The 22,649-nt window shown below is 33.7% G+C and overlaps 1 long non-coding RNA gene across 4 annotated transcripts; it reads right to left on the reverse strand.

Moving 5' to 3' along the window:
• Positions 1 to 4,695: 4,695 nt before the first annotated feature.
• Positions 4,696 to 19,748, reverse strand: LOC103103763 (uncharacterized). Of its 4 annotated transcripts, none has more exons than XR_001622969.2 (5): positions 19,609 to 19,748; positions 18,418 to 18,627; positions 16,151 to 16,281; positions 13,792 to 13,923; positions 4,696 to 4,857 (listed from the first exon to the last, which is right to left on the reverse strand). It is a non-coding gene; the product is annotated as an uncharacterized LOC103103763 (long non-coding RNA). The 4 variants fall into 4 exon arrangements; XR_468918.3 differs by having other exon boundaries at positions 4,696 to 4,955; XR_001622970.2 differs by lacking the exon at positions 13,792 to 13,923 and having other exon boundaries at positions 4,696 to 4,955.
• Positions 19,749 to 22,649: the final 2,901 nt, after the last annotated feature.

A 22,649-nucleotide genomic window follows, 5' to 3' on the forward strand; every position in this document is an offset into this window, starting at 1 on the left:
ATTCAAGAAAGTCATGTTTATTTACCAGAAATACCCTTTTATACTTGATTTTTTAATCCAAAAGAACAGCAGTTAGCCATCAAGTAGAATGCCTTTGCTTGTATATTTGTTTTTCCATTTATATTAGATATGATTAAAATGCATATAAAAATTTGAGACCCAATTCTACGTATATAGCTATTTAGGGAAGAGTCATATTTTTTGAGAGCTAACTTTTTAGGGAAATTTCATGATTAGTCCCAATTAAATTCAGGAACACAGTAATTTTAATATTTAAAATTTTTTCATTATAGATTTTAGGGCTGAAAAGGACCAAAGAGATCATCCAGAATCATCTAGTCTCACCTCTACATTTACTCACTTGAGGCTTAGAGTGACTTATTAAACAATTAACAAAATTAAAAGAATGAAAATTCTGCTAAAGATAATGATTAACAGTTCAATAGAAGTTTAATTGTTATACAATAACTTACAAATATTGTTTAATTTGATCCTGTTATATCTATATTTTGGAAAGGGGGAAGGAAGGTAATACAAAGGGAAAATGGCACATATAAATAATATTGAATTTATTAACAGAAAGGATGAAGGGAGGAAGGAAAGTGGGAGGAGGGAAATCTGACTGCTCTACCCTCTAATTAAACCCACTATTTAACTACCTTAACTAATTATGTAAATGCCTAAAGGTATGTCCAACAGGTAACCAGATTTCTCACAAAGAAAGAGTCCAGCTGATGTCCTCAGATGTTCCAGCAAGTTAGAGATCTTTTCCCCAGTCAGGTTGTCCATCAGGAAGACTGGAGATATTCTCTCACCACAGCTAATAAATCCTCAAAGCCAGTTGTTTGATGGATGGATTTCCAGGATGTCTCAGTCACACACCTTTCTCCTTCAACTTGCAGCTCCAGAGAGAGCTTTTCTCTCAATTGAATCCCAAAGATTCCAACACTCCTAGGCTCATAAGATTCTATCACATGCTCCTGCCAATGATTTTGCAGTTTTTATCTTCCCTTGATACAGTCCCGCCTTTGTACAAAGCCTAAATTGTGTTGAAAACACTATTTTGGCATTCGTGCACAACCTAAAATATTTACCGATCACCTAAACTAAGATATCTACCCAAAATAACAAACAACCTACACTCAACTATGTTAATCTATCTAATACTAACCTATTCTAGGGATTTTAACAAGGAAAGGAAAAAGGAATTAAATAATGAACAAGAACAAACGTCAAAGAGGAGCAAAATCAGAACAAGCAAATAACATCAAAACAAAAGATGAACATAATTTCCATGTGAACACCAAACTCACAATACCACTCTCATCAGATAATATAGTACATTGTACTACTACTTATTTTCCCTTGATACAATCCTCACAATAATTTTTGCATATTGATACTATTGGTTGCCCCATTTTATGGATGAGGAAACTGAGGCAGACAATGATAAAGTTATTTACCCAGAGTCACACAGCTAGTAAATGCCTGACAAGACCAGATGATCACTTGCCAATTATACAGAGAATATATTAAAGTGGGGAAATTTTTGAGATGGAGACTATTGCAATAGGCTAGGCAAGATATCGTGCTAAATTACAAAGATGGTTATATGAGTAGACAGGAGGGGTAAGAGTCAAGAGATGTTGCAGAAGCAAAAATAAGGAAATTTGGCAACTAGGTGAATATGTGAAATGAAATTAAGCAGTTGAGGATTATGCTTAGGTTATAAACGTGGGATACTCAAAAATGGCAGTGCTTTGTATGTTTCTGCTATCTGTCTACTGGTGGTTTGACTTAAATCAATTATATACTATATGAGGAAGGAAATGCCATTTTTCCAGATTCAGAAACATCAAATTAAAATGAGTAAAATCATATTATCCTAGCATGCCCTAAACTTGATGGTATCTTTTATCATAAGTGAATGGTTTCTGGGAATAGTAAGTAATAATGCACAGATATTCTGAGAGCAGGAGAAATGGGATGATTAGAAGGAATGGGGGGATTTAGTGGGAAAGGTAATATTTCATTTTAAACATATTGAGTTTGAGGTGTTTCTTGGGCATCATATGTGAGAAGTCCAATAGACAAATAGATGGTGATTAGGGACTGAAGCTCAGAGGAGAAATGGGGCAGGATATGTAGGTAGGAGAGCTCTCTGCATAAAGTGGTAATAAAACCATGGGAGAGGATGATGTCCCCAAGGGGAGGAATGTATAGAGTAAAGAATTTAGGACAGAGCCTTTGGTAATGGTCACATAGTGAATTAGGGACAGAAGAGATGCTAATATCCCCAAAAGGAGCACAATACCAGAGAGAGTAGCTGAAATGGGGGTTGGAAAGCTTGGATTCTAATTCCAGATAAATTAACTTGTTAAATAGTGTGAGCTCTGACAAATCAACTTCAGCTCCCTGGATCTCAGTTCCTCCAACTGAATGTGAGGGCTTTAGACTAGATAAACTTCAAAGTCCCTGCCACCTCTAAATTTCTAATTTTCCCGAGTTCCTGTCCTATACTTGTTCTCATATACCTCACTGCCTCTGTGTGAAAGGTTAGGTTCACCTAATTCCTTTAGAGAAAAATTCAGACTGTTCAAAGGTGATTTTTAGATGTCACATTGATTGCACAACCACAGGCTAATGATCACAGTGATGGAAGGACAATTAGCAAATTAATGGATTTTGTTTTTGTTGGTCACATTTAATTATTTAAAAGGTATCTATCTCTAAGAAGCTTAGTTTTTCTTATCTTGATTCTCAGCACCAGGGCTATAAAATTGAAGGGCTTGCATTTACATTACTTTGAATAGATAAAAATATAGGCTTTAGTCTCTTAAAAACACCTGGTTTATTTTGTGTGTTAGATATAATTAACCATTCAATAATTGTTCTTTTGGGGAAAAACATAATATTATTATTGGAAGCTCACTGTACATTATTTTGAAATGGAGTAAAAAATAGGAATAGTAGAGCTATTTATTATATTTTTTGTTTGACCTTGTGTTAAAGGATGGAAAGGTTTGCAATTTGCAAAACTGTACAAGAACTGAGAAGTGCAAACATAGGTATGATTGACAGAGGCATGTGACCGTGGGTCACATGGGAGCCTGAGTGGGTGGATCTGGGAAGACTCCATCTTGCCCCAACAGACTTTTTCTTCTGGTCTCCTGAAGAAGTCAAGAGGAAGGTCTGGAGAGGATTTTCCCTGTGTTGTACTGAGGAAGGGTTCCTGTATCTAGTTGTGGGCAGCGTTCAGTCTCACTTGGACATCAGGACTTGCTTGGACATCTAACAACAACAGATCCTGGCTCTAACTGCTTTTTTGGACCTCTGCTGAGTAAGATTTGGGAACTTGGTTAAGTTTTAGTTTAGTAACCTAGTTAGCATAGTTAGTTAGTTTTTAAAATAAGAATAAACATAAGTAAATCCCTAAGCCCTTATTTCTTTTCCTTCCAAAACAATAAAGTAGATTGTTATATGTTTTTTCCTCTTGTGTTTCCCTTATCCAAAATCCTATCCTAACAACCTAAATCAACTGTTTTTGTTTGTAAAGAAAGGCATGTGATTTTTCTAGACTCATAAACATAATTAATATAAAGCAAAATAACATTATCCTATGGATCCTCTAGACCTGCTCCTATCTTTTATGATGAGTAATTTATTTCTGTGAATGGAAAGTAATAATGCACAGTCATATAGAAAGCAGGAGGGAGGGAGAAAAGCCTCCAATACTTCCTTGAAAGCACAAATTCATGAACATCCAGTAAACTGCTTTGTTCTTAAGAATAGTGATAACCAAAGCATATGTAGTGAAGCATTCCTATCTTAAATATTGCAGTTACATCAGTGTTTAGCTTGCCATTGCTGGTTTGACACCAGGAGGAAAAATGGAAGCTAAAACAAACTAAAATAATACTAAAAGAAAAAAATCACATTTGTATTTATTGGGTATTGAGTTAAGTCTGTACTGGCTGTCCTCTAGTGTTGACCACTCAATAAAAGAGGGATGAGGAGAGTACTCTAATCATAGGTATTTAGAACTAGTTTGCTATGCATTAATTGAGAATTTTGATTCGAAGCACATTTATTGTTTTAATTCATGGTTATTTTTAAAGGGTTAACCCCACCCCAACAGGTGAGCTTGTAATTAAGAACAACCAGGATGGGAATTAACCTTAAATGAAGGGTTAAGCCTGTTAGAATAGTACCAGACACACCTAGACTAATGCTAGGCAATTTTATTTGGACTGAATTCCCTGCAAGTAAATCTGAGTAACTAAAGTCTCCCATATCTCTTTTCTCAAACTTCACTAGTGACCTGAGACTTCTTCTTGTCCTCTGGGGTTTTAAGAACTCAAATTCTTGCCCAATGAAACTGTCTGGTGTTTATGACCACCACCGTGTGGGTTAAGTAACAATGAAAAAGTGAAATTATTAAAAATCTGGCTAATTACATCAGGGGGCTTAATTTTAAAACCACCGGTGCCCCCTTTATAAGCTTTTGTTGAGACTTTTTATATGTCTTCAGATGAATCTGAATTCTTTGTTTGCTTTGACGACTTTTAATGGGAAACATTTGCTGCACCTCTGTTTACAGCTGAGAGCTCATATGATGTCATAAAAATGACAGAACCTAGGAAGTCTTGTTTCTAATGTGATCACTATTACATTTGATTCATTGTGTGCTGAATATGTGTAAAATGATATTTATTAATGCGTTGCCAGGTCCTTCGAGGGGTTTTCCTTTGTTTCCAGAAGAAGTGTAGAACCATTCTATCTTCTCATTCCATGCCACTTTCCTTTGATAATCTAACATTTAGGACCTCATCAGCCAGCACTATGACTTCACAAGTCCTGAGAAACAATTTGCAAAACATTTTTTGTCAAAGTAAAATTTCTGACAGTGGAATTCAGTGAACTTGTCAATGATGTATGTGACATCGCCATTTTATCTGCAATACAGTGAAAACACATTATATGAACATGATTTCCAATTGGGAACATTTAAAGAATTCTTTTAAAGAAAAACTATATTATCATCATTGCTAATTTTTACAATTTTTATTGAATTTTGTCTAAAGGTTAATTTAATCACTGTGTACAGGACTCTCCTTGCTTTATCCTTCTTCACTTCTCCAAAGCTCCCACTATATACCACGATGCATCAGATTTCAAATATCTTTGCCCTAAATGCTCAATATTTGCAGGGACTCCAACAGTATCCCCAGTGTTCAACCTAACATACCTACAGCTATTTATTCATAGGCAATGAAACCAATCCCTCCTGGGGTCACGTTAGAAATAAATAGAAGTACCTCCACATTGGAAGTAAGCTTCCTTCAGATCAAGACTAGAGGAGGACTTAGAGAAGGAGAAAAAAAGAAGGGAAAAAGACATCAACCCACAGGGACCTACTGTTCTAAGTGTTCCTAAATCCTTAGAGGAAAGAGGAAAACCCAATGTGTACTCATGGAACCGACCATAGCTTTTTTTTTTTTTAATCCCTCTATAGTATCATTATCATCAATGAATCATTAAAATTCAACTACAGATGCTATGTTAGGTCACACATGGGTTCCATGCACAAATTACCCTGACTTTTGAAATATGAATTAGTATCATATGTGTTTTCTATTTTCCTTAAAAATACTATGTAAACCACTTTAATCAGATAATCTTATTTATTAATAGTATTTGAAAAACTAATAATATTTGCAAAGCACAATTTATGTAATAGCATGAGATCCTTTTCATTAAGTCGCATTTGCATTAATATGACTAATGAAACCTCTCACCCAAACAGCCTGCTGTATTTGTCCTGTAAGAATATTTTCTTCAGCAGCAATCATGAGACTAAATTTCAGAGCTCATTCAATTGCTCATCTCAAACACCTGTCTGTGTGTGTACCCATGGATTCATGGAACTTTGGCATGATCATAGATAACTATTCAGTCCTTCGTTGTGGATGTCATCCTTATAACTCATCCATTCTTGCTCTAGACCTCTAGTTTGGAGGTAGAAAATGTGCCAGGCAATTAAACCCATTGCTCTAAATGGAGAAGCTGCAAAACTGCATCCTCCAAATGTGACATAATTTCAGAGTTGGAAGATTTTCAGCAGCCATCTAATCTTCCTCCACTTGATAATCCTCTACTGTCATCCAGTCATTTTTGAAAATGTTTAGTGGATGGAAAATCACTTCACAATAATATAACAATACTAGAATTTCTTTTTTCTTTTCATCTTGTAACTTTCTTTTAGGGGCAGTGAGGTGGTGCAGAGGATAGAGTGTTAGGAAGACCTGAGTTCAAATCATTTAAAAACTATGTGATCCTGGGCAAGTCACTTAAACTTGTTTGCTTCAGTTTCCTCATCTATAAAATAACTCAGAGAAAGCAACAGCAAACTACTCCAGTAACTTTGCCAAGAAGACCCCAAATGGGGTTACAAAGAATCAGACATGACTGATTAACAACAACTTTCTTCTCCATCAGGGACAAATTGAACAAGTTTAATCTCTTTCCCATGACAATCATCCAAGTAATTTTCTTTTACTCTCTCAAGTGTCCTATTCTTTTGACTCATAACCTCAGTTTTTTTAATCAATGCACATATTACTAAAGGATGAAATGTACTCCCTTCAGGATCTATGACACTTTTTTTGTATGATCTCTGGGTTGGCAATGTCTGTCCCAAAATGTGATGTCCAGGTGAAATATAATACTTCAACTCTGTTGTATTTTACAGATGTGGATTTATCAGGTCAGTTACATATATGTACACATATATAGATATAGAGATAACTTTTGCAAATTCATAGATGCTTAGTTTTATTACTTAGATTTTTTGCTTCTTTTATGAATTATTAGTTTCCTAGTACATTTAGATATCCCCATATTCCAGTTACAACAAATTGCTTCTTTATTAATTTGTATTGCTTTTAGAAGATTCCATTCAGTCTGTACTTTCTTTTATCTATTATATTGCTGAAGTCAATAACCATGTAAAATGTTGTACTCAGAAACCCTCTATTTTTTTCCTTATATAACAAAATAAGGCATCATTGATGTCACTTCACTTACACTTTCTGGAAACACTGTTTATTGGAAACTGAATTTCCCAAATGATAGAAAATATAGAATACTTCACGAGTTTGGAATTATAATTATATCTGACGTAGCATAGAATTTTGGGGTTACTACAGATATTAGAGATTATTAGTCTTAGCCCCTTGATAATATTTATGTAATTTTGTTTTATAAACTTTTATATTAATTTGAATTTTTACTTTGTACATAATGATAAATTCTATAATTATATTCTTAGACATAAGCATCGTACAACTTATTGAATATAGAATCAATGAATGCTTTTTCTTTAAAAAAAAGACATGGTTTTAAGTGGAAGTGAGAGGCGACTGAATTAACATTTTGTGTTACATATGCATTTTATCAAAATATTGATATTTTTCATAGACTAATTCAAAGGCTAATTTTTCTCCAGAAATACATCGGCTTTTAAACTAATCAAGAACATGTAACATGTAGTAACATGTAGGCTTTAATTTTATGTGTGAACTCTCTATTGTTTATTACTTCAAAAGACCCACCATTTCCTTAATATAGGGGGTCTTTGTTGATCAAGGCACATTGAAAACCCTTCATACTTTGAAACACAGTCTGCAAATAGTTTTGGCCAAGAAAGTCAAGTCACCAACCTTTTCCAGGAGAAACTTCCCTAAATTTAGTGAAACTTGTTCTCAGAAGATAGAGTTCCTTGCTCAACCTCAAATCCTTTCCAGTTTTTTAGGACCTCCTAGAGCTCTCATTCTGTTAGGGTAACCATTCTGAAGCTAGTGTTTTTTCCACAGAATAATGAGCCACTAGAAGATGAATTTTAGTGGCAGAAACCCAGTAAATACTTAGTCTTTTAGGAACATAGATTTAGACTTGGAAGGGGACTCAAACTATTTAGTACAACTCCTTCATTTTACAGTTATGGAAAATAAAGTCCAGAGAGGAAAAATTATTTATCCAAGGTCATAGAGATAGTAAATTTCAGAAGCTTGATTGGAACCCCTGATCTCTGACTACAGAGCAAATCATTTTTTTTTTCATTTTTCCCATACTGTTTTTCCAGTATCTAGCCACCATTTTACTTGTACACCTATATATATTAGAAGTGAAATTTGGAGGAATTTTTAAAAATTAAATTCAAATTACGTAGCTTTTATTTCATCATCTAAGCTTATCGCTTTTCATTTTTTATATGCAAAGGTTTGCTCTGCTGAGCTAAGCAGCAATAGAATTCTCTAAAAACCCATAATCAGAAATAGCAGAAGCAAACACATATTGATCAGGCATAGTAAATCAATTGTCCTTCTTCAGACCAACACTGGAAAATAATTACTTTGGGGAATTAAACTGTGACCTCATAGAGCATAATAGGATTGTAACATTTAGCCCTAGATTCTATATTTTATGGCTTGTCAGACTACTTTCCCTGAGGTTATAATTTTTCAGTCTTGATTTATGAAGACTAATAATTTATCCAGTTCTCTGTGTGTATTTAATAACATCATCTTTTAACATGAAGCTCATGACAGTCTCATAGCATGAGGCTGGTATTCTGGTCTCTGATTTAGGAGAGAGAGAGAGCATGAGAGAGAAAGAGAAAGGGGTTGGACAGAGAGGGGGAGAGAGGGAGAGCGGGGGAGAGAGAGAAGGAGGCATGTGTTGTATGTGTGCCCTGGACTTGGAAACAGGAAGACTCTGCCTTTTACTACAACTACAACCCCTAAATATCTTTGGGAATTCAATAGATAAACTATGCTATGATGAAAATATTTATAGATATTGCCCACTTAGACATAACATTAATGCATAAAAATTTAATAACAGCCATTTTAGTTGCTGCTACCATGCTAAATACTCAGTCTTCAAATTACATAAAATGAAAAGATTTCCAATTATGGAGACTCAGTGGAAGAAGAAATTAAGTCCATGTCGGTGTGGTACTTTTCACACAGCTAATAAATATTAGTTGTCTTGGACTGTTTCTATCTGAAGCCTATTCGAGAGGACAGAAGAATGACATAACAACAACAATAAGAATAACTACAGACTATGAATTCCCTTAATACAAAATAAGACATCAAGATGTCTTTGAGTGTCAAACATTCAATGACATTTTGAATTAAAACTGAAGCATTATTAGAGGCAAAGTTATTTTTCCAAATTACCTGGACACAAGCACTGACTCATTAAAGTTTTAAGGACAACAACTTTACTTAGATATCATCATGCCAAACATTCACAATACTCCTACTTTATGAAATGAAAAAACTTTCAAAATATAGTTTTTGTAGAAGAAACCAAAATAATGTAGGAACAGAAAGAGACACATGCCATTCCCATCATGCTATCTGCTACTTGACTTGTCCTGAAAATGCTTTTAGTGAGCCATTACCTAACTTCACAATACTTTTATTTGATTGTAAAAAGTGACCATTTTATCAACTTTTGTGTTTGCCCTCTGGATATTAAAAAAAAAAAAAGAAACTTGAAGACCTACTTACCCCCAGGACAATTTCTATTAGCTCTCTTTCAAAAATAGGAACGAGAGAAGGAAATGAATAATAATTATTTTTACTGGAACTAAAGGTTGAAGAAGCACTCTACATTTCGTCCTCAAAACAGCCCTGTTAAGAAGGTACAATGGGTGAAAAATGGAATAATTAACATAAAGATGGACTTTTCAATCATTTTTGATGAAAACAACAAAACCAAATAGGAAATCTGATGTTCAAATGGAAAAATCAAGAGATACATAAAAAGGTAAACATGAAAGAATAATCATATGAGACTTGGTAAAGTTAAATTGCTTATATTCCTATGTAGGAAGATGATATATTCAATTCCAAAAAATCTTTATCATTATTAGGTCAGTTAAAGGAAGTTTATATAGATAGAGGGTATGGGTGTGAGTCAATTATGTTAGAACTATCTTTTAAAAAATGATGAAGGGACGAGAAAAAGGAACCCACTGGGAGGAGGGGAAAAAGAGAGATAGAATAAAAAAAATTCTCACATAAAGTTGGTGCATAAAGAAAAAAATTTACAGTGAAGGTGAATGGGAGTATGGTAGGGAATGCTTAAACCTCATTCTCAATGAGAATTATTCAAAGAGGAAAGATTCACTTATTACAGCTTCACTGTATTGTGGGTTTTTAGAAAAAACTTATTTCTATTTCTGTATAGCAGAGTTTTCACTACATCTCAGGATTTTGTGGATGAATACTGTACTGTACACAATGGAAATGCAGTACGCCACCACCACTTGCACGAGTTTGCCAACATGAGATTGTACACATACACTATTGGCTGATGGAATGAAAGGCAACACCAACTACAGCACTGGGTTCTGTATCCTGGCCGCTGATTAGCTCAGTGACTGTAGCATCAGTCTGTTTGCTCTTCTGCACTGTGCCCTTATATTCAGCCGTCTCTCCTTGTCCACTACACATCAGGGTCTAATCACTGTGCAAAGTGTTGCTCTGAGGTGTTGTGTTTTTGTGAAGTTTTCATAAAAGTTTGAATTTATTTCAAGCCCTCTGCCACCCCAATGTTCTGCACCTTCTAAGGCTTCTGGCAGTGAACTCATGAACCAGAGGAAGATGCTTACCTTCAAAGCATAATAAAATAAATATAATGCCGCTACTTCTCAGATTTTCACCTATTGTGGAGGTTTCTAGAACATAGCTCCCTTGATAGGTGAGGGATCACTGTATATGCAAACTCAGTTGTGCATAGAATTATTAACTTATCCAATAGTGAAATAAAAGGGGTAAGAGATAAGAGGGAAGATTAAGGAGGCAGTTGTCGAAAGCAAAATACACTTTGACTGAGTGAATAGAGATGGATACAGACAGACAGATACACAGAGAGAGGCAAAAAGAGAAACAAAGAAAGGAAGAAACAGAAGAAAATGGAAATGCACAGTAATCAGAACTATAAAAGTGAATGGCATAAGTTTACCCATAAAATGGAAACATAGCAGAATAAATTAGAAGCCTGAATAAAAGAATATGATGTTTACAAGTGAATACTTGAAACAGGAAAGTATATTCATTTTTTAATATAAAGGGCTAGAGCAAAATTTAATAATATACTTCAGCTGAAATTAAAAAAAATAATAAAAGACAGTAGCAGCAATCATGGTCTCTGAAAAAGCAAAACCACAAATAGAATTATTTAAAAAATTATAAGGGAAACTATATTATGCTAAAAAGTACCATAGACAATGAAGTCATATAAAATTTTTTATAGCATGCTTCTCTGGTAAAGGTCTTATTTCTCAAATATATACTCTGTATAGAACTGAGTGAAATTTATTTTTAAAAAAGAAAGTTTTGCCTAATTGATGTAGACCAGCAATTTTCAAAAGAAATCAAAGCTGTCTGTAGTCATATGAAAAAATACTCTCTATATTATAATTGATTAGAAAAATGCAAATCAAAACAACTCTGAGGTACTCTCTCACAACTATCAAAAATAACAAATGCTAGAGGAGATGAGGAAAAACCAAGTATGCTAATAAATATCATGGTAGAATTGTTCTGAAGAACAATTTGGAATTGTGCCCAAATGCCTGTAAAACTGTGCATTGATCAGCAATACAACTGCTAGGTCTTAATACCAAATAGATCAAGGTAAAAAGGAGAAGGGCCATTTTATGTATAAATATCTTTATAGCAGCTATTTTGTAGTGGCAAAGAATTGGAAACTAAGGGGATATCCATCAGTTGGAAAATGGCTGAACAAGTTGTGGCACATAATTATAATGGAGTACTATTGTGCCTTTTAAAAAATGACCAGAGAAATGGTTTTAGAGGAAATATGAGAAAAACTAGGTGAATTGATGCAAAGTGAAGTGAGAAGAGCTGGGAGATCATTGTGTGCAACAAAAGCAATATTGTAATGATGATTAATCAACTGTGAAACATTTGGCTATTTTCATTAATAAAATGATCTAAGACAATTCCAAAGAACTCAATGAAACAAAAGAGTTAACTGAGGAACTCTTGCAAATTGATGCATAATTGTCTCACTTTATTTTTCTTGCTTTTTTTTTCCTTTTGCAATGTGACTAATATGAAAACATGTTTGCATGACTTGACAAATATAATTGACATTATATTATTTGCCTTCTCACTCAGTGTGGAAGGGAAAGAATTGGAACTCAAAATTTAAAAGGAAAAGAAAGTTAAAATTGCATAAATATAAATAATTTTTAATATTATATGATATATAAATATAAAATAATAAAGTATTAAAAACAGAAAACAGCGATTAATTATTTTTTACCTGATGGACAAATGAAGGAAGTCAGGGTGAGGTTTTGAAACTCAGAGATTGCCTGTACTACTTAATAAAAAATTGGCTAATATTAACTGAATGTGCAGTGTTAGCCTTTCATGGTACCATTTCCAAGCAATGACCTTGCTCTGTCTTCTTGCCCTAATGGGCTGGGAGATGGGGAAGGAAGGAATGGATTGTTATTGTCCTCAATGGTCTTTAAAGGGCTATTGTGGATTTTTCCCTTCTTGACAGACTTCTTTTGGACACGGGCTTTTTTATGTTCTCTAATGACATGTCCTTGTTCCCCTCTTTCTTCTATAACCTTAAGAATGTTTGTAAAAATAAACACAAATGAATGAGAAATAAAATTGTGTAAAGCAAATAAATACTGTAGGCAGAATGGAAAGGAAGAAAGCAACTCTCAAGATTGGGATTAATTTAGATGCTTCTAGGAAAGGGTGAATTTTGATCTGTATGCTAGAGAGGAGAAACACCTATCAGTGAAAAAGATAGATAAAGAATGTTTATTGCAGGTATAATTCATTCGTTGTTTTCCTGCCCTGGGCTTAGAAAAACAAGCTATAATAAACCACAGAGCATCATCTTTAACTAAACTTTCCTAATAGGAACATTTATAATAAGTTGAATTTTCCAAGTTACTTTTATCACCATAGAATTGTTGCAAAATTACATTCCCTTCTTTTCCACTTAGATATCTAATGAAGAATTAAATATCTACTTTCTTTTACTCTTTTTAAAAGTTTCTATTCACATTTAAAGTAAGTAGGCATGGGTTTATTATTGACATGTCAAAATGGCATAAATATTATCTATTTTTGTGCCTTTTAAGTAATGACCAACCACTTATTACATAGATAAATTTTTCTACTTTATTGTTTTTCTGTATGTGACCCTTATATTTTCAATTCAATAATTCAAGCCTCCACAGGTTTTCCTTTCTTCTCTAAAATATCTTAATAAAGGATCATATTTAGAAAAAGATGGTACTTTTGGGAAAATATGCCTGGAGGAATGGCAGTCTTATTTTGTGGGAGAAGCATCACACTCACCAGGATGACTTTCAGAAGTTTCCACCCATGTCTTCAAATAAAACTGACTGTAAAAATGTCTCTTGATCCTTTGGGTTGCCCTGTTGTTTTTCTATTGAATTCTGCATTTGAATTCAGGTTGTCAGTATATATTTCCTACCTGCCTCTAATTTATCACTTCAGTAAGCTGTTCTGTACATTTCTAGATGAAAGATTGATTTATACTCCTAAGACATTCTCAAGAAAAGAAGATCAACCTTCACCTTTAGATCTAACCTTGTGCCTGGCAAATTGTTGTTGTGTGGACTTTGGGAACAGTTTTGCTATTATACAAAGTATTTAAGGTTTGCCTTTGAATGAATAAAAGAATATCCGTTACCTTGGCTGGAAGGGATATGTACCTGCATGTACATGCACATGTTTGTGTGGAATGAGGGAGAATTTGGCCATCGGTGTTTTTCTCTTCAAGACTTCTTTATATCTGCCCTCTGTTTCTGTTTTGTGAAGTAGCCTGTGAAAGTTTAATAAACAGTTGTCTGGAGCCCTTAAGGAATTCAAGCCTTTTCCTGTTCTACACTTGAAATATAGAACCGATTCCCACTTGATTTGAGAAGTGCCACCTCTATTAATATGTTGACAACTCTTCAGAAATACATCTTTTGAAGAACTTTCTTGCATTGGGGACATAGACCAAAATAGAAATGTAAACAAAAAGACAAACAAAAAGGAAAACATCAGCCCCTTGGCATTTACTAAGTTTTATCCAGTAATTTATTTTGTTAGAAGACATTTGGGAGAGTGCTTTCTCATTCTTACTTATGCAAAATATTGCTTGGATCATTTGCTGTTCATAAGGAGCTCTTAATATATATCGAAATAATGGTAGTCAGAGGAAATCTCATCCACTGATGAGCTCTGCATGGTTGGGAGCACAACACACATATAGATTAATTCTGCTTTAAAAGGAAAGTAGAATTAAAATTATTTTTTTTTGTTTTTGTGTTATGAAAATGTGAATCTAAAAATTTGCCTAATTTGGTATTAATTCTGCTTATTTGCGACTTCTGCTGTGCTTAGGAGTCAACAAGATTAGAGTTCGTTGTAGTGATCAAAAGGCTCAATCATGCTCAATTGAGGCTCTTTAATTGGTTAATATTAAATATTCTATCTTGGAACAGTTACAGAGATTGTAGTCATTAGATTTCAAAACATATTTTAGGAGATTCCCCAAACCTCCAAAATTAAATATAAAATTTTCAGAGTATTAAATAGTTTCTTAGTTTTTTCATCATTATTTATAACATAATATAACATAGTTTATGATAAGAACATCACTGGGCTGGATGAAATATAGGGTTATTGGGAGAAAAAAGCATTTTGCAAACTTTTAAGCTCCTATAAATATGAGGAGGAATAGTAGCTATAAATAATAATAATATATTATTTTTGGTCTGGACGTAGGATTTTAATGACATGAGTAATTTCAATAAGTAAAAAAATAAATATAGAAATACTATCAATGCAGATCAGAAACTGTTCTATAATTTATAATATTGGAGAATTACTTGGGGTTCCTGAGATGTTAAGGGATATGCCCATGGTCACTCATTCTGTACATGTTAGAATCAGGACTTGAACCCACATCTTCATGACTTGAAGGCTAACATTGTTTTGCATTACAACATTTGATGATACTAGGTGGTACAGTGGTTAGAATTTGGTGCTTGTAGTGAGAAAGTTGTTCCATCATATCTGACTTTTTGTGATCCTATTTGGGATTTTCTTGACAAAAATATTGCAGTAGTTTGCCATTTCCTGCTCTAGCTCTTTTTATAGGTGGGGAAATTGAGGCAAAGTTAAATGACTTTCCCAAGGTCATACAATTAGATAATGTCTGAAGCTGGATTTGAACTAGGGTCTCCTTGACTCCAGGCCTCAGGGTTGGCTGCCCAAGGAATCAGGAAGACTTGAATTCAAATCAGTGATCATGTATTTACTAGCTCTATAACGCTGGGTATGTCATTTAACTTCTGTCTGCCTCAATTTCCTCAACCATAAAATGGAGATAATTATAGAATCTGCCTTTCAAGGTTGTTGTGAAAATTAAATGAGTTATCTGTAAAAAAAAATACTTATCATAATGCATTGACAAGTTATGGGTGTTAATAATGATTTATTGCTTCCCTCTTTCACTTCCTTTCCCATCTTCTTCTCCAGTAGCCACTGATGTGTCTTTTAGTCCTTATGCTCTTGTTATAAATAGTAACCTAGAAAATTCTGAGTCAAATTCCCTTTCACCTGAAAACAAAAACAAAAAAAAACCCTCTTGATTTAGAGGATTTATTGTTGAAACTTTGTATTTCATTATATTTTGCTGTGTTTGATACATTTTTAAATAACTTTTCTCTCTTAATTTCATGTCCACCTTATGATGTCATATACAAAATATACATTTGAAGGTATTTAAGTAATATTTTAAAAAATAAATCCTTTTTTCTGCCTTAGAATCAATAAAGTGCATTGGTTTTAAGACAGAAGAGGGGTAAGAGGGAAGAAGATGGGGTAAAGTGATTTGCCCAGGATCACACAGATAGTGTCTGAGATCAAATTTGAACCCAGAATGTTCCAAATCTAGCCCTGACTCTCAGGCCACTGAGCCACCTACCTGCCCCAAATCAACTATTTTTAAAAAGAATATGAGGAATTATGGAAATGCATATTGAAGAATAAGATTTTACCAAAAATGAATGTGGACATATGGTCTCCTTTTATTGGTATAATAACAATGTACTTTTTGGGCTCTCCAAATAATAATCACCACTTTTCCACTTTCCCATCTTTGTAAACAGGAAGAAGCCACACTGTTAATCTGGAGAGATACAAGGAATGAGAAAAACATGAAAATTAAAATCATTTCAGATTTCATGTGAAACGTTTTAGAATCTGTGTTTGCCTTTACAGAAATTCTGGTGGAAGCCTTTTGCTAATACAATAAAAAGTATGGAATTCAGTTCTTAAGGGAAAGCCAAACGCGCCCTCATCTTGACTTATCCCATGATGTTTGTTGGTTACCCACACCTCTCTGACTCCATAGGCCTCCATGGCAACTTTGGCCCAGGGCTGTTTGTTTAAAAAAAGTCAGAATCTCTTTTCTCCCCCCTTGAGTATTGATGCTACAGTGCCTGATTTCACCCATTGTACCAGATACTTCAGGCTGTTGTTTTTTTGCTGTAGTAGTTTCTAGTATGAATCATTTCATCAAATTGCTATGTTAGGTAATTTGTGGTTATGAGATCTGAGTCTTTGCTTCTCATTTTGAACAACTCAGATGAAATTGGAATAAACTGGGCTTGTTTTGCAGAATGAATGAAAATATGATTTTTAGAAGGAAGAATGACTAGAAGTGGACATTTCTGTACTTTAAGCTTCATGCGAAAGATCTAAATGAGGAAGGGAACACGACAATATTATTCATAGCAACTTCTGTTAAATTAACTGCCATAACTTCCCCAAACAATGCCATTTCTATTTAAGCAAGGCGAATAAAAACAAAGTTCTTGTGCTGTATGTTTGTGTATTTTATAAACTCTAATGTTTAGCTTTGCTTATTATGCCCCACAGAATGAATTTCACAATATCTTATGGAATTTCAACAAATCTGAGGTCTGTCACACAAAGAACAAATTTCCAAAATAATGTGACTCAGTCCAAAACACTATTGTTTCAGAACTCTAGTCAAAAGAAATTCCGATATAAAAGGAAGGGACTATCAAGGATAGAATATAGGACTTGGTTTCAGGAAGACCTGAATTTTAATTCTAACTCATTTAGTAAGTAGATAACCTTGTGCAAACACTCTCATCTCCAGCTTCTTTATCTATAAAATGAGGAAAATAATGGCAGCTGCCATACACATTATTATGAAGATCAAATGAAATCCTCTACAGGTAAATGTTTAGCAAAGCTTAAAGTACTATGTAAATGTCAACATTGTGAGGTAGAATAATTATTTACCTTGTATGATATCTATTAGTCTTACCTTTTCCTCCCCTCCAACCCTATTGCAAATCCTGAAGATCTTTATCATAAAGTACTTTTTAGCTCAAAAAATGTTAAAATTCAGTAATTCTATTAAATAAAAATAGGTTATTTGGTAAAATGTGTAAAATGTTAAGCCATTTCATCCATGAACAGTTTAGAACTATTCAGCTCATTAGATTGGTTTCCATCACAAAGTTGCCTTGGAAGATTTCAGAACATTGGGATAATTGCAGTTGTTCATACCTAGGTAGGTAGATAGATAGATAGAAAGATAGATAGATAGATAGATAGATAGATAGATAGATAGATAGACAGATAGATAGATAGATAGATAGATAGAGGGGGAGGGGGAGAGAGAGACAGAGATAGAGACAGAGACAGAGATAAATGGATAGTAGATGGATAGGTATATGGATAGATAGATGAATGGATAGATAGACAGACAGATAGAATATTTATTTATTAGGAGGATTAATAGGTTCAGGAACAATCAAAAGCAGTCAACTTAATTCAGTAGACACATTTATTAAACAGCTATTTTGTGTAATGTTGGGTCATTTTAGGTGTGACAAAGACTTCGATTTCAAGTCCAGCTTTTGTCAAAAACTGGCATTGTAATTATGGACAGAGTCATTTGATCTTTCAGTATTCCGGGTCTGCCTAATATTCCAGAACAAATGTTTTGAAAGCTATACATTCTCCTTCTGATATCCTCAAAAGTGGAAGGCATAAGCAATGAAAATGCCAAGATAATGGGTAGAATAGCATAATGGTGGAAGGGAAGTAGGTACCAGATAATTCACAATTAAGATAAATTACTAGCTCAAGAATTTCTGAATAAAAAACTATATTCCTTATACCTAAGGAACCTCTTTCATATTTCAAAGATTTCGAGGGGTAGGTACATGAACCCCAAATTAATAGATAAAGAAAAAGAACTCTACGTTCACTAGGAAAATATTACCTATGGCGCAGGAGACGATCTTATATATCCAGCAAAATTTGGAATGGCTACTTGGATAGTAATCCGGAACATTGATAGACTGATTGAAAGACTTCTGTAAACCAAAGGGTTTCGTAGAGGATTTCTTTGATCTCTGTTGGGAGGCACAGTGACTGGCATGGTTTCTTAACTCTACAATATAATGAAGTTGGATTTTTCTTCTTTTTATCACTGTTAGTTTTATAGACAAAGAAAAAAAAGAAAGTCAGGAATATATCAGTTCAAAATATACAACTATATATATATATGTCTTTTTATAAACTTCAATTTTGCCAGCAAGTATTCCTTTTGGAGTCTCAATGAATCTTATTTGTTCTGTTGATTCCTCAAGTGAATCCCTAAAACAAAGTCTCATAAATGACTACATTTAATAGACACATAGGATAAAAGGTTTAGAACTAGAATAACTTTAGGAACTAAATGTAGTCCAATCTTTGCATTTTACAGATGAGGAAACTGAGAATGGAAGAGATTGTGACTTATTAAAGGTCACAAAGTTAGGAAATGCCAGAACTCAGGTCCTCTGACTCTAAATCCAACTTTGTATCATACTCCCTCACAAACAAGTCACTCAGCTAGCAGAGCCTAGAACTTACAATTTAATGCTCTTTTCAAGATACTGTATAGCATTTCCCTTTGGCCTATTTTGTACTTGAGATTAGCTTTCAGTAATTAATCTTCCTCCAGCAACAATTCTCTTCTTTTTTCCCTAAAATTCCTCATCATTATTGTATCTTTGGCTCAGAGACTCTTTAAGTTAAAGACAGAAATTAGTACCAATCTACAGTTGATATGTCATGTGGTGTTTGACCTCAATGCTCTGTCTTACTTTTCACAATTCTAACATTTATCTTTGGAAGAATATTAGAAAATAACTTAGAAGTGTTTTGCCAAGCATGAAGTGGTAGAGCTGCATCTTGTTACTAATGTGACTGATAAAAGTTCTCAGAACTCCTTCAAAGAAAGTAAGAAATGCAAAAAGAAGTTGATGGCTATGAAGAACATCATTATAATCAATTTTTAGCAAAGAACTTAAAACACTATATTTGGTACAACCTACAACACAATTTCTGCTTCTATTAAAACAAACAAGCAAACAAACAAACAAACAGACTTCTGAGCTTTTCCCCATTATCAGATCATTGGCCTAACCTCCTCTAGAGAAAAAAAAAAGATAATTATCAGTCTTCTTGGTCTTCAAATTGCAACAAATGTAAAGATTACAGTGGCCTATTCTTTAGCTTTAAACACATCCTTTCCCCACAGTTATATGCTGTGTAGTTTTCATGTCATAATGGATAACCTACAACTCATGAAACATCATTTGAACATCATAATAGCATGAAGAATTCTGACTTCTAATAACAAAATGAAGAGAAATAAGAACATCTCATATGGACTGAAAGTAGTATAAGATCAAAACAAATGCCAACACTGGGTCCATATCTCAGGATGCCTTTGAATATGAATAGTTCTGCTCTTTAGCTAGTGTCTCTCTTTTCAGGGCTTTTTGGTTTTATGTGGCTTAAATAAGGACGTGATATTTAAAGATGAGAAGCAATGAATTCACCTTGCCCACTCATTTAGAGGCAATAGTGGATGCCTTTCATCACCTTTCCTAAAAACATATTTATTATATTATTTCTAATCTATGAAATTTACTTTCTTTCCTCCCTCTCATTCTGACTAAAGGCATCCTTTCTTGTAAAGTTACCATAAATCCTAATAAATTTTATGTGTAAATAATCGTAAAATATGAACAGAACATTTAATCGTAAATTACTTTGAAAATTTAATCACTATATTTAAGGTATTACTGTTTTCTTCTCCCTTCTTTGTTACAATTTATTATTTTGATGGATCCAGGATTTCATGTATGCATACCTCTTCCTGTATTGGACTTTGTCATTCTTTAATTGTGTATGTCAGCATATATATGTAAATATGCTGCATAAAACAGAATCATATTATGGATTTGCATGTGAATATCTCAATTTTCAATTGCATTTTTATTTGAATGGAAATAATTTATTAATAAATTAATATGTACTTTTCTTTTTGTAATCATATTCCTAAAATTATTTGATTCTCACAAGCACTGTATAAGGAAGAATAGGTAACATTATCTTCCCTTAATACATAAGAACAATAATTATTTCATTAGTTTATACTTGATAGTCTTAAACTAAAAGGCAGTTGTCCTTTATTCTAGGGTTAAAAACAGAATTAAATTAATTCACTAATTGTTGTTAGTCTTTATTCATAGCAAGTGAAATCATATCAGGGGAAAAACATTCTAGGAGATATTCAGATGAAGTGTTTTAATGAAATATACAGTAATATTATTTTAATTAGCAATTTTTGCTATAGTCTTTGCCTACTTCTTTTAGTTTTCATTACTCAAAAGATTACACAGTATCCCTTCAGGATAAAGTTGACAGTGTAAGCAATATATAGAAGACTTGAGAAATGACCAATGAAAAATCCAGGGTTTTATCTGACTTCACTAAACTAAGCATTGTAAGATACAGATTAGTTTGCATGTGTCTCTTCTCTTTATTAACTATTTACAATACTTAAACAGAATCATAATAGTTGGGGTACATGTCATTTATCAATTTCTAATGACATGATTTTTCAGAGGAGAAAGAAGATATTTGGGAATTTAGAAAATTATAGTTAATAACACATAAATAATAACTGAGCAGAAAAATTCTGATAACCAAAAGGATGCTACATGTGCATCCTTTTAGATTTTTTCCTACTTTACATAATGGGATACATTTTAAGTTATAACAGGAACAATGACTTCCAGAGGAGACATTAAATTAGCCAAGGATTAAAAAGTTTGTGACATCTTCCATTAAAAGTAATTTTTTTTTTATCATTGGTTGCACTCACACGAAGAACAAAACTGAGAACCAAATAATAAAATCCGTCTATAATGTGAACCAAATGAAGGAAAGTATCAGATGTATAAGAATGCCAAAAAAACAAGGTGGGTCACCAAACCTTAAACATCTGTGAAGTGAGTAAACTTTTGAAACATTCACCATGACTCTTTGTGAGGCCAAATAACTATTGATTCTGGGAATTAATCCAAATTTAAGAGATATTCATTGAGTCCTTGCAATGTGCAGGGGGTATTGTTGTAAGGACTCTGGCAGGACAAAGATGAACAAAATATGGTCATTGTCCTCAAGGAGTTTATAATTGAGTAGGAGAAATAAAACATGTACTCATAGCAGAATGCGGTAAATGCTTTAGATGAGGTACAAAGTGCTATAAGAGTAATTACTTCCATCTGGAAGAATAAAGGAAACCTTCTTGGTATGAGCTGGAGTATCTCATAGGACTAAATGCTTTTTACCCTATTTGATTTCTGTTGATGTGTATATTACTAGTGATCTAATGTTTCTATGATGAACTGTCTATATGTCAGGACCAAGCTGGTCCTCTACGTTGAATAAAAATACAAGGTACTGATTTATTTGTGACTTTTCTTCTTTAACCAAGAAAACACAGAGGTAGCACATCTTTCAACCTGGTCATTTTCTGATAAACCTCTAAGCCAAGAGGTCCTCTATCTCCTTTGGCCATTCCTGGAAGTGGAAAAAAATGTAACGATCCAATCCAAACATCTCTTCCTACTTCCTCTATATCATGCTGACAATTGTCAGTGATTAAATATTTTTTAATTGCCTACAATATTCTAGGTACTGTGCTAAGCACAGGGGAGACAAAGAAAGTTAAAAGAGACCTGCTAACTACTATGAGCAAACAAGCTCTGTATACAGGATAATTTGGATAGTGTAGGGAAGGCAATAGAATGAAGAGATAGTGGGAAAATCTCCCTCTAGAAATGAGATTTTTATCTGAGATTTGCAAGAAGCCAGGAGGTGGAGATGATGAAGAGGAGGAGCATTCCCAACCTATGCCCCAGGCAGGAGGTGGAATATTTCCTTTTAGGAATAACAGAGTATTATTAAATGACATGGTATGTGGGGGAAAGAGTTTAAAGTGTAAAAAGACTGAATGGTAGCTTTGGGATGGGGCTTTAAACAATAGGGGATTTTGAAAATTTGATCCTGAAAGGTTCCACTGAGAACTACTGAAGTCACTGAAATTGGGGATTTTGCAGGACATGGTTAAACCTCCACTTTAAGAAAATTGCATTGACAGTCAGATGGTGG

This window comes from Monodelphis domestica, chromosome 6 (assembly GCF_027887165.1).
Source record: "Monodelphis domestica isolate mMonDom1 chromosome 6, mMonDom1.pri, whole genome shotgun sequence".
In the NCBI taxonomy this organism is placed as follows: Eukaryota; Metazoa; Chordata; class Mammalia; order Didelphimorphia; family Didelphidae; genus Monodelphis; species Monodelphis domestica.